We start from the raw sequence: 12662 nt of genomic DNA, 5'->3' as shown, positions 1-12662 counted from the left end.
TTTGGGACTATTATGGGTAAAGTGGCTAAGATCATTCCTGTCCATTACTATTGGTGAACAGAGCATTAATTTCTCTTGGGTATATGCCAGTGAGTAGAATCGCTGGGTCATAAGACATCTCTATATCTCCATATTTAGATGTCCTTAACAGATACTTGTTTTCCACAGGATCTGTACCATTCATGTACGGTTATATTTTACAGGAATGTGTTCTAGTTGCTTTGCAGCTTTGCCAACACTTGGTATTCTGAGTCCTTTTAATTTTAGGACCGGTACAAGTATTTTTTAAACCTAAAAACAAAACAAAATAACATTTGGATTCTTTCCTATAAATATTTTTTTTCTGAAAAAATTGTTTAAAATAAGTATTTTAATACTTATTGTGGTATTACTTAGTCCTGAAGTACTAAAAATATTTAGGCAGTTTTGAAGGCTTGAAGATACTACCAGATGACCCAGGAACATATGCAGAAATTATTGAAGACAGTGGTAAGGAAAACTTTCACAGTTCTACCTCCCCTATTGTGTTAACTAAAAAAGCAATGCTTTTTTTGCTTTGCTTAGGAATTTCCAGTTATTTTCAGTCAGAGATGTACATCTCGCCTTCCTGGTCAGTTCCAGTTAGAGTAGGAGCATAAGTTAATCACTTGCTAATGTATGTAAGAGTTTCTCTATGAAAGAATTTGGTGGAAGAAAACATTCTTTCATTCTGGGGTGGTTTAGGGAATCTTCATTAGAGACTACTGTGTATAAGTTAAGCTTTTTTTAAAAAAACTGAAAATAAAATCAAAGGTTTTAATGAGTGGGGAAGAGATAGAAGCAGATTGCTTTAGCTGGCTAATAAGTTTAGGTCTGCATTAAGATACGGCTATACAATTTTAGGTACACTATTAATCCTTGATGTTTTTAGACAGTCATTTCAAGGCAAAGTAGTAGAATAGTTTCTCCAGTGATTGATGTTGTACCTTTGATGCTTTGAATACGGTGTTCTGTTTTAACAAATTATTTACCCATACTGTTCAACATTATATTAAATTGAGCTGTAGTCTTGATTACTATGGCTCCAAAAATGATACAGAGCTCACTGATCTCTTTATTTCTTCCAAACTAATTGAGTAGAAAAAAAATTGAAGCATTTCTAAATGTCTTTTTGCCTTTATCTTTCAAGAAATGTTTATACAGAAAGGTAAGGAGGAGTACATTTTAAGGAAAATAACATGCAATTAGGTGGGTTCTAGTAGAATTCTCCAAGTGATTGAATATGTAGTGGGATTTTGCTAATGATGGAATGGTATCTACTGCCTGCCTGCTTCTCAGATAATTGGAGTAGGAAATGGAATAGAGTTTGAGGCTATTTACATTAACTTCGACTCATGAATTGTGGAATATTTGTGGAATTTCAGTCATTTCCATCTGGGAACATTCAGGAAATTACTAGTGTATACAGCATTGTTCCTGCTTTTAAACTCTTTCAGATACTATGAAATTACCTGGAACAAATAAAAATCATCAGTAACAATAACAGAAAAGTGCACCAAGGTATAGTTAAGGTCGACTAAAATAAACAAGTAACCTAGGATCAGTAAACAGATTTACTAGGTGAAAAGAGCAAAGCCAGAAAAACAAAACACTATAAAGATAACCCTTTAACAGAAGCAGGTACAAGAATCATAACTACAATTCAGAGAGAAGTTCTCTGCCCTTTGGGCAGAAAAAAAGGTGTAGAACTGTTAAACACAAAGAGGTTAGAAGGAAAAATACAGTAGCAGTGGTAAGTACAAGAGAAAAAAATAGTACAATATTTGGTACTATACAATATAATATACTATATAATACAATAATTGACACTCTGAAACTTCTAGTAAGTAAAGCAGAGAGAAAACTAGAAATCAGATCCAGAACAGAGATAGTATTAAATAAAAATAAACTCAGTAAATTTTAAGGAACTAATTGGCTTTATTAATTCATGAATCGGGCGTAGCCCATCTAGCAAGTAGTGGGGGAGCCCCAAAAGTTTACAGAAAAGGGAAGGCTTTTAAAGATAAAGAGACAGTGGGAAAAATGAAATTATTCGGAAAGAAACCATTGTTTTAGGCAAGATTGCCCTCCTAAGGGGAATAGCTGGGGTCTAACAGTAAATTTGCTAGTGCTGACGAGGAAGTTCCCCTGTAGAGTGATTAAAGGTTAACATTTCAGTGGGTGTGAAGCTGCAGTTAGATGGGGTATTAATTTTGAATTGCCTCTGGAGCTGAGTTTTATTTTGCAAACAATTTGCCAGATTAGGACCATTGCTTTCAGTTCCTCAAAGAATTGGGGTGTAACTTAAATGACATCATACATTGATCCACTTATCCAACTAGATTATCCTCAATTGGTTTCTTTCCCTCTGGGTAAAGAATTTTAAAAGATTGGAGTTTCCAATCTTTTAGGAACAAGAACCAAATTTTTTATTTGTTCATTTCTTACATTCAAATTATTCCTCAAGGACAGTCCTTGGTCTGAGCCTCTTTGCTATCACACAACTGCAACCCACCACTTTATGGGGTTTTCCCTCCCTGTCAGTTTTACAGAGGCCCACCCTAACCGTAACAGAGGAAGTAGGGACCTACCAAAAGGAGTGAATCCTGAATCCTGCAAGCCTCTGAGTAGGTCCTTTTAACTCATGATGTAAATTCAGGGGAGTTGACCAATAAGGTGCCTTATTTTGCTTCTAGAAAGTTAGGACCATAGTTAGATTTTCTTCTAGCCTGAAATAAAAGGTTGTCCTAAATTCCAGAGGTTGACACCTGTATCAGTGGCCTGAGAGAGAAAGATGAAGACTTTATCTTTCTAGGCCAATGGCAGAGTAAAGGAAAAGGAAAAGGAGAAAGATTTCAGGATCTGTTAAAGTAGGCAATCCTGATCCGTCGTCTTGAGTGGAAGTCTGTCTTGACGATGGATACTGCTCTTGCTCGTAATTTGATTTGAAGGTCTGCAGTGTCTGTATTGGGCTCGGTGTCCTGTGGAGCCTTGATCTGGGTGATACGGACTCAAGGCTTACCACCTTCTAATTTTGCAGACAGTGTCGGTGGCCGGGAGCAGTTGGTAATGTTCCTTCCAGGTGGGGCTCGAGCTGTTTTTCTCTCCTGTTTCCAACATGCCCAATCACCAGTTCTAAACTGTGACCTTTGGATTGGGATCCGGATAGACTTCTTCGGCCTGTTGATAGACTTGATCGTAAGACCTTAGAGGCTTAGAGTAGCTTGTACTTCTGTAAAGTAACTGGGGACCAGAGGAAGGTTGTGTATTGATGGGATTCCAAGAAATCTGCAAGGTTTTTGTCTCTGGAATTAACCCTACGGAGACTGCCAGCGCCCCGGAGCCCTTCCAGCAGTTTGCATTTTAAAAAAGTCCTTTCCCCCTTTCTTTCTTCCTTGGGAGTCAGTGATAATGGGCTGTGTTTCTAACTCCAAGGGACTGAAAGAATAGAAGTTTCTCCAAGATGGACTTTTGCTTTCCTAAAGCCAATAATTTACAAGCTGTTTGAGATAAAGGAGTTTGGGGATTGGTGAAGAGATCGGTGAATTTTGAATTGCCTCTGGAGCTGAGTTTTGTTTTGCAAACAATTTGCCAGATTAGGACCGTTGCTTTCAGTTCCTCAAAGAATTGGGGTGTAACTTAAATGACATCATACATTGATCCACTTATCCAACTAGATTATCCTCAATTGGTTTCTTTCCCTCTGGGTAAAGAATTTTAATTATAAATATTTCTGCCAGTATTGAATAACCCGGCTCAGGTGTAAGGGCCCCAAAGAGGGTAAAGGATATTAACTTCCCAAAATCCAGTCATTCCTAAAGATTCCCTAAAAAAGAACCAACAGCTTGTATGTTCCAGGCAGGCAAAAAGCCAAGTCCAGATGTGTAAACAAGAAGACAGTCCTTCAGATAGTGCATGAGGGTTCCTTTTTCTTTGTATCCTTTCCAACACTTGTTGTTTCTAGTGTTTTTTATTTTAGCCATTCCGGCAGCTGTGAGGTGATATCTCATTGTGGTTTTGATTTGCGTTTCCTTGATGATGAGTGATGCCGAGCATTTTTTCATTTGTCTGTTGGCCATCTGTATGTCTTCTTTGGAGAAATATTTGTTCATATCTTTGCCCAGTTTTTGATTGGATTATTTGTGGGTTTTGGCGTTGAATTTTATTAGTTCTTTACGTATTTTGGATACTAACCCTTTCCCAGATTTGTCATTTGCAAATATCTTCTCCCATTCTGTAGGTTGCCTTTCAGTTTGTTGATTATTTCTTTTGCTATGCAGGAGCTTTTCATTTTGATGTAGTCCCAGTAGTTTATTTTTGCTTTTGTTTTCTTGCCTAAAAATAATGCTATAGCTGATGTCAGGTATGCTCTTTTCTAGGATTTTTGTGGTTTCGGGTCTTATATTTAGGCCTTTAATCCATTTTGAGTTTATTTTCATGTATGATATGAGAAAATCGTCCAGTTTTATTCTTTTGCAGATAGCAGCCCAGTTTGTCCAGCATCATTTTTTGAAGAGATTATCTTTTTCCCATTGCATATTCTTTCCTGCTTTGTTGAAGATGAACTGACCGTAGAATTGTGGGTTTATTTCTGGGCTCTATTCTGTTCCATTGATCTATGTATCTATTTCTGTGTTATTACCATACTGTTTTGATTACTACAGCTTTGTAATGTAACGCAAAGTGTAGAGCTGTGATGCCTCCAGCTTCTCTTTTCTTTCCAAGGTTGCTTTGGCTATGCAGGGTCTTTTCTGATTTCCATACAAATTTTAGGGTTGTTTATTCTGGTTCTATGAAAAATGCTATTGGTGTTTTGATCGGGATTGCATTAAATCTATAGATTGCTTTGGGTAATATAGCTGTTTTAACAGTATTGTTTTCCAGGCCATGTGCATGAATTATATTCCCATTTCTTTGTGTCATCTTTAATTTGTTTCATTAGTGTTTTATAGTTTTCAGAATATAGGTCCTTCACCTCCTTGGTTTAAGTTTATTCCTAGGTATTTTATTATTTTGGGTGCAATTGTAAATGGGATTTTTTTTTTCTTTCTGCTACTTCATTATTAGTGTTAGGAAATGCAATGGATTTCTGTAAATTGTTTTTTTATCCTGCAACCTTACTGAATTCATTAATCAGTTCTAGTGTTTTTTTGGTGGAGTCTTTAGGGTTTTCGGTATGTAGTATCATGTCATCTGCAAATAGTGAAAGTTTTCTTTCTTTCTTTCTTACCAGTTTGTATGTCTTTTATTTCTTTTTGATGTCTGATTCCTGTGGCTAGGACTTCCAGTACTATGTTCAATAAAAGTGGTAAGAATGGACATCCTTGACTTATTTCTGATTTTAGGGGAAAAGTTCTGTTTTTCACCATCGAGTATAATGTTAGCGGTGGTGGTTTTGTTTTGTTGTTGTTGTTGTTTTTCATTTCAGGACTTTATTATGTTGAGATTTGTTCCTTCTAAGCCTAATTTGTTGAATGTTTTTTATCAGGAATGTATGTTGTACTTTGTGAAATGCTTTTTCTGCATCTATTGAAATTATCATATGGTTTTTATCTGTTCTCTTGTTAACGCAATGTATTACATTGATTGATTTGAGGATATTGAACCACCCTTATGTCCCTGGAAGAGCACCTTATATTTTCAGTGGCCATTTGTGGTTCTCTTGTGAAATGCCTGTCTGTGACTTTTGCCCATTTTCCAATGCGTAAGTTTTGTCATTTTCTTTTTGCTAGACTTTATCTGATATGTATGTTACAAACCGCTTCTCTTAGTAGCTTGCCTTTTTTTAAGATTTTATTTATTTATTTGAGAGAGAGAGTGAGAATGAGAGAATGAGCAGGCAGAGAGGGAGAGGAAGAAGCAGACTCCCTGCTGAGCAGAGAGCCGGATGCGGGGCTCAGTCCCAGGACCCTGAGCTAAAACCGAGAGTCAGATGCTTAACTGACTGAGCTACCTGGACACCCCTAGAGCAATTTTAGGTTCACTGTAAAATTGAGCAGAAAGTATAGGGAGTTTCCATATATTCTTGGCCCCCACATATGCAAAACTTCTTCCACTATCAAAATCCCGAACCAAACTGGTACATTTGTGTAGTTAACAAACCAACAGTGATACATCATTTTCATGCAAAGTCCGTATTTTATAGTAGGGTTCACTCTTTTTTTTTTTTTTTTTTTTAAAGATTTTATTTATTTATTTGACAGAGAGAGAGATCACAAGTAGGCAGAGAGGCAGGCAGAGAGAGAGGAGGAAGCAGGCTTCCCGCTGAGCAGAGAGCCTGATGCGGGGCTCCATCCCAGGACCCTGGGATCATGACCTGAGCCGAAGGCAGAGGCTTAACCCGCTGAGCCACCCAGGCGCCCCTAGTAGGGTTCACTCTTGGTGGTGGTGTTCATTCTGTAGATTTTGGCAAATGTGCACTGTCATGTATCCACCATTACAGTTATATACAGAATAGTTTCACTGCCCTGAAAATCCTCTGTGGTTCACCTTTTTGTCCCTCTCTGCTCCCAACTCCTGGCAACAACTGGTCTTTTTACTGTCTCCATAGTTTTGCCTTTTCCAGAATGTTATACAGTTAAAGTCATACAGTATGTAGCCTTTTCAGATTGGCTGTTTTCACTTGGTAATACGCATTTAAATTTCGTGGCTTGACAGCTTTTTTTTTAAGCACTGAATTATATCAATTCTGTTGATTTTTCTCAAAGAACCAGGTTTTGGCTTTTATTTTCTCTATTGATACCTTGTTTTGTTTGTTTGTTTGTTTTAAGATTTTATTTATTTATTTGACAGAGATCACAGGTAGGCACAGAGGCAGGCAGAGAGAGAGGTAGAAGCAGGCATCCCACTGAGCGGAGAGCCTGATCCCTGGACTCTGGGATCATGACCCGAGCTGAAGGCAGATGCTTTAACCCACTGAGCCACCCAGGCGCCCCTGATACCTTGTTTTTAACTTCATTGAATTCTGTTCTAATTGTTACTTCTTTTGCTCCTTTTTTTTTTTCTTTTGCTCCTTCTTTTTTGAAATATGCACTTAGTGGTATAAACTTCCTTGTAAGCACTGTTTTCACTGCATTGCACATATTTTGATAAGTTGTATTTTCATTTTTATTTAGTTTAAAATATTTAAAATTCTTTGATCCACATATTATTTAGAAATGTGTTGTTTAATCTTGAAGTATTTCGAGTTTTATGAGCTATCTTTCTCTTATTGATTTCTAGTTTAATTCCACTGGAGTTTATAAGAATACATTGTATAGGGGAGCCTGGGTGGCTTAGTAGGTTAAGCCTCTGCCTTCAGCTCAGGTCATGATCTCAGGGTCCTGGGATCAAGCCCCACATCGGGCTCTCTGCACAGCAGGGAGCCTGCTTCCTCCTCTCTCTCTGTCTGCCTCTTTGCCTACTTGTGATCTCTCTCTGTCCAATAAATAAATAAAATCTAAAAAAAAAAAAAGAATACATTGTATAACCTCTGTTCTTCAAATATGTTTTTATGGCCTGAATGTGATCTATCTTGGTGTAGGTTCCATGTGAACCTAAGATAGGTATGTGTATTCTGCTGTTGTGGAGAGAAACAGTAATGTCTGTTATATCCAGTTGGTTGATGATGTTGTTGAGTTCAGTTAGCTGGTTTTCTGCCTGTAGGATCTGCCCATTTCTGATAGAGGTGTGTTAAATTCTTCAACTATAATAATGGACTTACCTATTTCTCCTAGAAATTCTGACCTTAGTTGACTCTTTGTTGTTAGGTGCCTATACATGAAGGATTATTAGGTCTTCTTGAATAATTGATCCCATTATCATGAATACAGCTACTCTACCGTTGATTGGTGTTAACATGTTATATCTTTATCCACCTGATTATCTTTAATCTATTTGTATAGATTACCTTTATTCTATATGTGTCTTTATATTTAAAATGGGTTTCTTGAAGCAAACAATATAGTTGGATCTTGTATTTGATCCACTCTCACAATAACTTGCCTTTAATTGGTACATTTAGACCATTGATGTTCAGAGTGTTTCTGATATAGTTGGATTAATATCTACTATAATTATTACTTGTTTTTATTCATCGCTTTGTGCTTTGTTCCTGTTTTTTCTTTTTTGGTCACTCTTTTTGCCATTTATAGTTTTGACTGAGCCTCTTACATGATTCAATTTTCTCTCCTTTCTTAGCATATGAATTATACTAAAAAAAATAATTTTTTTGTGGTTGCCTTTTCATCTGCAGGTAACACTATACCACTTCATGGGTAGTGCAAGTACCTTATTATAACAAAATATTTCTATTTATTCTCTGTCCTTTGTATCATTGGTTTGATTCATTTCACTTATACATAAGTATTCATACTAAAATTCCTTATTGCTATTATTATTTTAACAAACTCTAGTAGAGCCGTTAAGAATAAGAAAAGTGAAAGTTTTGAATTTACCTTCACTTACTACTTCTCTAATGCTTTTCCTTTCTTTATGTAGATCCCAAGTTTCTGCCCAGTTCTAAAGAACTCTTTTAAATTCCTTGCAAGGTAGGTCCACTGGCAACAAATTCCCTTAATGTTTGTCTGTGAAAGTCTTTATTTCCCCTTCACTTTTGAGGAACAGTTTCACAGTATACAGAATTATAAGTATGTGAGGTGCCGTCCCCCCCCCCCCAGTCAAGGCTTTAAATATTGCACTCCACTTTGATTGTTTGCTTGGTTTCTGAAGAGAAGCTGGAGGTAATTTTTATCTTTGCTCCTGTATAGGCAAGATTTTTTTTCCTCTGTCGTCCTCGTCTTTTTTTTTTTTTTTTTATTTAAGATTTTATTTATTTATTTGACAGAGAGAGATCACAAGTAGGCAGAGAGAGACGGGGAAGCAGGCTTCCTGCTGAGCAGAGAGCCCGATGCGGGGCTCGATCCCAGGACCCTGGGATCATGACCCAGGCTGAAGGCAGAGGCTTTAACCCACTGAGCCACCCAGGCACCCCCCTTTTCCGTCTTTTTTCTCTCTTTTTTTTTTTTTTTTTTCAGTTTTGGAATTTCTTTTGACATACCCTCTATTGACAAAGCTCAGAGATTTTTTCTCAGCTGTGTTCACTCTGCTAAAGAGTCCATCAAAAGCCTTCTTCGTGTCTGTTATAGTGTTGTTGTTTATTTTTTTTTTAAGATTTTATTTATTTATTTGACAGAGATCACAAGTAGGCAGAGAGGCAGGGGTGGGGTTGGGGGGGAAGCAGGCTCCCTGCTGAGCAGAGAGCCTGATGCGGGGCTCGATCCCAGGACCCTGAGATCATGACCTGAGCCGAAGGCAGCGGCTTAACCCACTGAGCCACCCAGGTGCCCCTGTTAACAGTGCTTTTGATCCCTAGCATTTCTTCTTTCTTAGAATTTTTATCTCTGTGCTGTATAGTATCTCAGTTTTTACATGTTGTCACTTTTCCCATTAGAACCCTTACACATTAATCATAGTTGTTTGAATTCCTGGTCTTATAATTCCAACATTCCTGCTGTATCTGAATCTAGTTCTGATGCTTCCAGTCCTTCAAACTGAGTTTTGCCTCTTAGTATGCCTTATAATTTTTTTGTTGAAAGCCATGCATGATGTGTACTGGGTGAGAGGAACTCTGGTGAGTTCTTCAGTGCTGTGGTGCTGTGGTGTTGGGGGCCAAGGAGGCATTCTGTCGTCTGAGGAGTAGGTCTCAGTCTTGTCTTGAGCTGGTGCCTTCAGCAATGAACTTCACAAGTACCCTTTTTGTTTTGCCTTCCCCTGCCCCTGTCCCTAGGTTAAACAGGATGACTGGAGAGGACTGAAACTGAGTATTTTCCTTCCCTCAGGTCAGGTAGCCTCTGGTCAGTTAGTTTCTTTTGAGGGCAGGCTTTATTAAGGACAAAGGCTCTGGCATATTTCAAAATGGTTACTTTTCTCCTATCCCTGACAGAAGCAGGAGGTTTTTCTCTGATTTTTACAGTGAGACCTGGTCGTATTCCAGATGATAAAACTCTGGGGGTGCCCCTCAAATTTTTAACTCAAAGGTTTGCCTACTCTGAGCCTCCAGCAGTTTGTCAACTATAGTTCAGGTTTTCCTTTTTTTAAAAAATTTTATTATTTTATTTTATTTTTATTTTTATTTTAGAGAGGGAGTGAGGAGAAGGGAAGAGAGAAAGGGAGAGAGAATCTTTTTTTTATTCACATATATATATATATTTTATTATGTTTCGTTAGTCACCATACAGTACATCATGAGTTTTTGATATAATGTTCCATGATTCATTGTTCGCGTAGAACACCCAGTGCTCCCTGCCATCCATGCCCTCCTTAATCCCCACCACCAGGCTCGCCTGTCCCCCACCCCCCTCCCTTCTAAATGCCTCAGTTGGTTTCCTGGAGTCCATAGTGTCTTATGGTTCATCTCCCCCTGTAGTTTAGGTTTGTTGTCCCAGTACTGCTTTCCCTAGAGGTTTCTGCTCTGGTAAGTCATACTTCTTGGTATCTGCCTGTCTGTCTCCCACTTTGGGGTTTGCCTTCTGACCTCACTTACTTGATAGATCTAAGATGTTGTTCGTTCAGTTTGTTCAGCTTTTTACTTGTGAGGGTGGAGGGGCGACTTCCAAGCTCCTTTCATGCTCAGTGAGAAACTGAACGTCATCTTCTTATTAGAAAAATTCTTTTCCTCTTTGTGTTTTGTTCCAGATTATTTTATTGCTTTGTCTTTTATATTCACTAATTTTATCGTTCGAAATATATCTAACCTTCCATAAATATCTTGTATTTTTTTCAACTCAGAATTTTCGTCATTCCCAATTTGATTTGGGTCTTTTATATCTTCCTTGTTCTATTTATATGTGTTTTTTCCACACCTCCAAGTAGTTCTCCCAATCTCAAAGGACACTGATGAAATATGGCACAAATTTAACTCAGTTATGACACTATTTACCTGGAGAGTGTCATATTTCCCAGGTTAAGGGCTCAGTCCCACTGGACCCACAAGACTGCTTCCACTTGCCGGTCACAAGTCTAGGTTGTCACCTGTGCCTCTGACCAACTGGCTGCAAATTGGAGAGTCCTGCAGTTCCCTTGTCGGTTCCATTAATTTGCTAGAGCCACTCACAAAACTCGGGATACCAGTTTACTTATTCTTTATTACAAAGGATATTAAAAGGATACGAATGAATACCTAGATGTAGAGATACATAGGGTGAGGTTTAGAAGGGTCTTGAGAACAGGAGCTTTTTCTCCCTGTGGAGTTTGAGGTATGCCGCCCTGCAGGTACGTGGGTGCCTTCACCAACTTGGAAGCTCTCTGAACTCCTCCTTTTGGGCTTTTGGGGAGGCTTCATGACATACGTGTGATTGATTAAATGATTAGCTACTGGTGACTGACCTCTATCTCCAAGCCTTCTCCCCTTCTTAGGAGGTTAAGAAGTGGAATTGAAAGTTCCAACCCTCATATCACATGGTTGGTTCCCCTGGCAACCAGCCCCGTCCTTAGTTTACCTATGGGCTTATTAACATAAGGACAGATGTTACTCCTCTCCATTCTTAAGACATTCCAAGGGTTTTAGGAGCTCTGTGGGAGAAATGGGAGGTCAAGACCAAAGGTATATCTCTTATTATAAATCACAGTGTCACACAAGTCTTATATACTTTTGTAACTCAATTCCATGAGAATACTGAATAATTATTTTAATGTGTTTATTTGTTATTATTCTAGTATCTTTGCCAGTTTTTACTGTTTTTTTGTTTTTGTTTTTTCCCCTTAGTTATCTGTTGTATTTTTCTGCTTCTTTGCATGCCCGTTAATATTCTTAAGGTTTGTTCTGCAGTGCAATTAAATTATTTGGATAGTTTGATCTATTTGTGTTTTAGTTTTATGATTTGTTAGGTAAGTTAGAGGATGTGCTTCATCTAGGCCTAATTATTCCGCAGTATGGAGTCAAGAATTTCCTAAGAATACTACCAGTATCTGTTGAATTATGGGTGATTCCATTCCCCGTGGTAGTAACAGGTACTAGTCCCAGCCCTATGTGAGCCCTGGACACAGTTCTGTGTTATTACTTCAGGTGGTTCTTTCTCCTTAGCAGATCTCCTAAGTTTTCTGTGCACTTTTCTCCTCTTTGATTGGCCTTCAAACTAACCACACAAGTTTTCTGTCTTTCAGCTCCATTTCCTTAACTTGTGGAATCCACCAAGCTCTCTCTGGGTTCCCCTGTTGTACCACAGCCTATAAACCTCTCGGGGAGTAAGCTGGGACAATTATAAAGGCTTATCGTATTGGTTCCCATCTCAGGCATCATTGTTCTTTAATACCTAATTTCCAGTGTTTCATGCATGTCCAGCATTTTATATCATATTTAGGGTTTTTAAAAATTGTTTCAGATACTGTTTCCTACTGAATTTTTTTAATAAAGATTTTATTTATTTATTTATTTATTTAACAGACAGAGATCACAAGTAGGCAGAGAGGCAGGCAGAGAGAGAAGAAGGGAAGCAGGCTCCCCACTGAGCAGAGACCCTGACTCAGGGCTTGATCCCAGGACAGGTGAGATCATGACCTGAGCCGAAGGCAGAAGCTTTAACCCACTGAGCCACCCAGGTGCCCCTGAATTTTTTTTTTTTAAGATTTTATTTATTTATTTGAGAGTGAGAGAGAAAGAGAACGAG

The 12662-nt window shown here is 38.2% G+C and overlaps 1 protein-coding gene and 1 long non-coding RNA gene across 9 annotated transcripts in view; both read left to right on the top strand.

Moving 5' to 3' along the window:
- The window catches only part of TPST1 (tyrosylprotein sulfotransferase 1), a 115357-nt gene that overhangs the window by 43301 nt on the left and 59394 nt on the right, over positions 1 to 12662 (top strand). The window lies entirely within an intron of this gene.
- The window catches only part of LOC116580719, a 30341-nt gene continuing 18004 nt past the window's right edge, over positions 326 to 12662 (top strand). The window contains exons 1-2 of the long non-coding RNA XR_004281764.1: positions 326 to 489; positions 8497 to 8546. This is a non-coding gene — a long non-coding RNA (uncharacterized LOC116580719). The remainder of the gene's footprint in view (positions 490 to 8496; positions 8547 to 12662) is intronic.

This window comes from Mustela erminea, chromosome 20 (assembly GCF_009829155.1).
Source record: "Mustela erminea isolate mMusErm1 chromosome 20, mMusErm1.Pri, whole genome shotgun sequence".
NCBI lineage: Eukaryota > Metazoa > Chordata > Mammalia > Carnivora > Mustelidae > Mustela > Mustela erminea.
The sequence above is the reverse complement of the archived record's forward strand: the minus strand, read 5'-3'. Positions and strand labels throughout refer to the sequence as shown.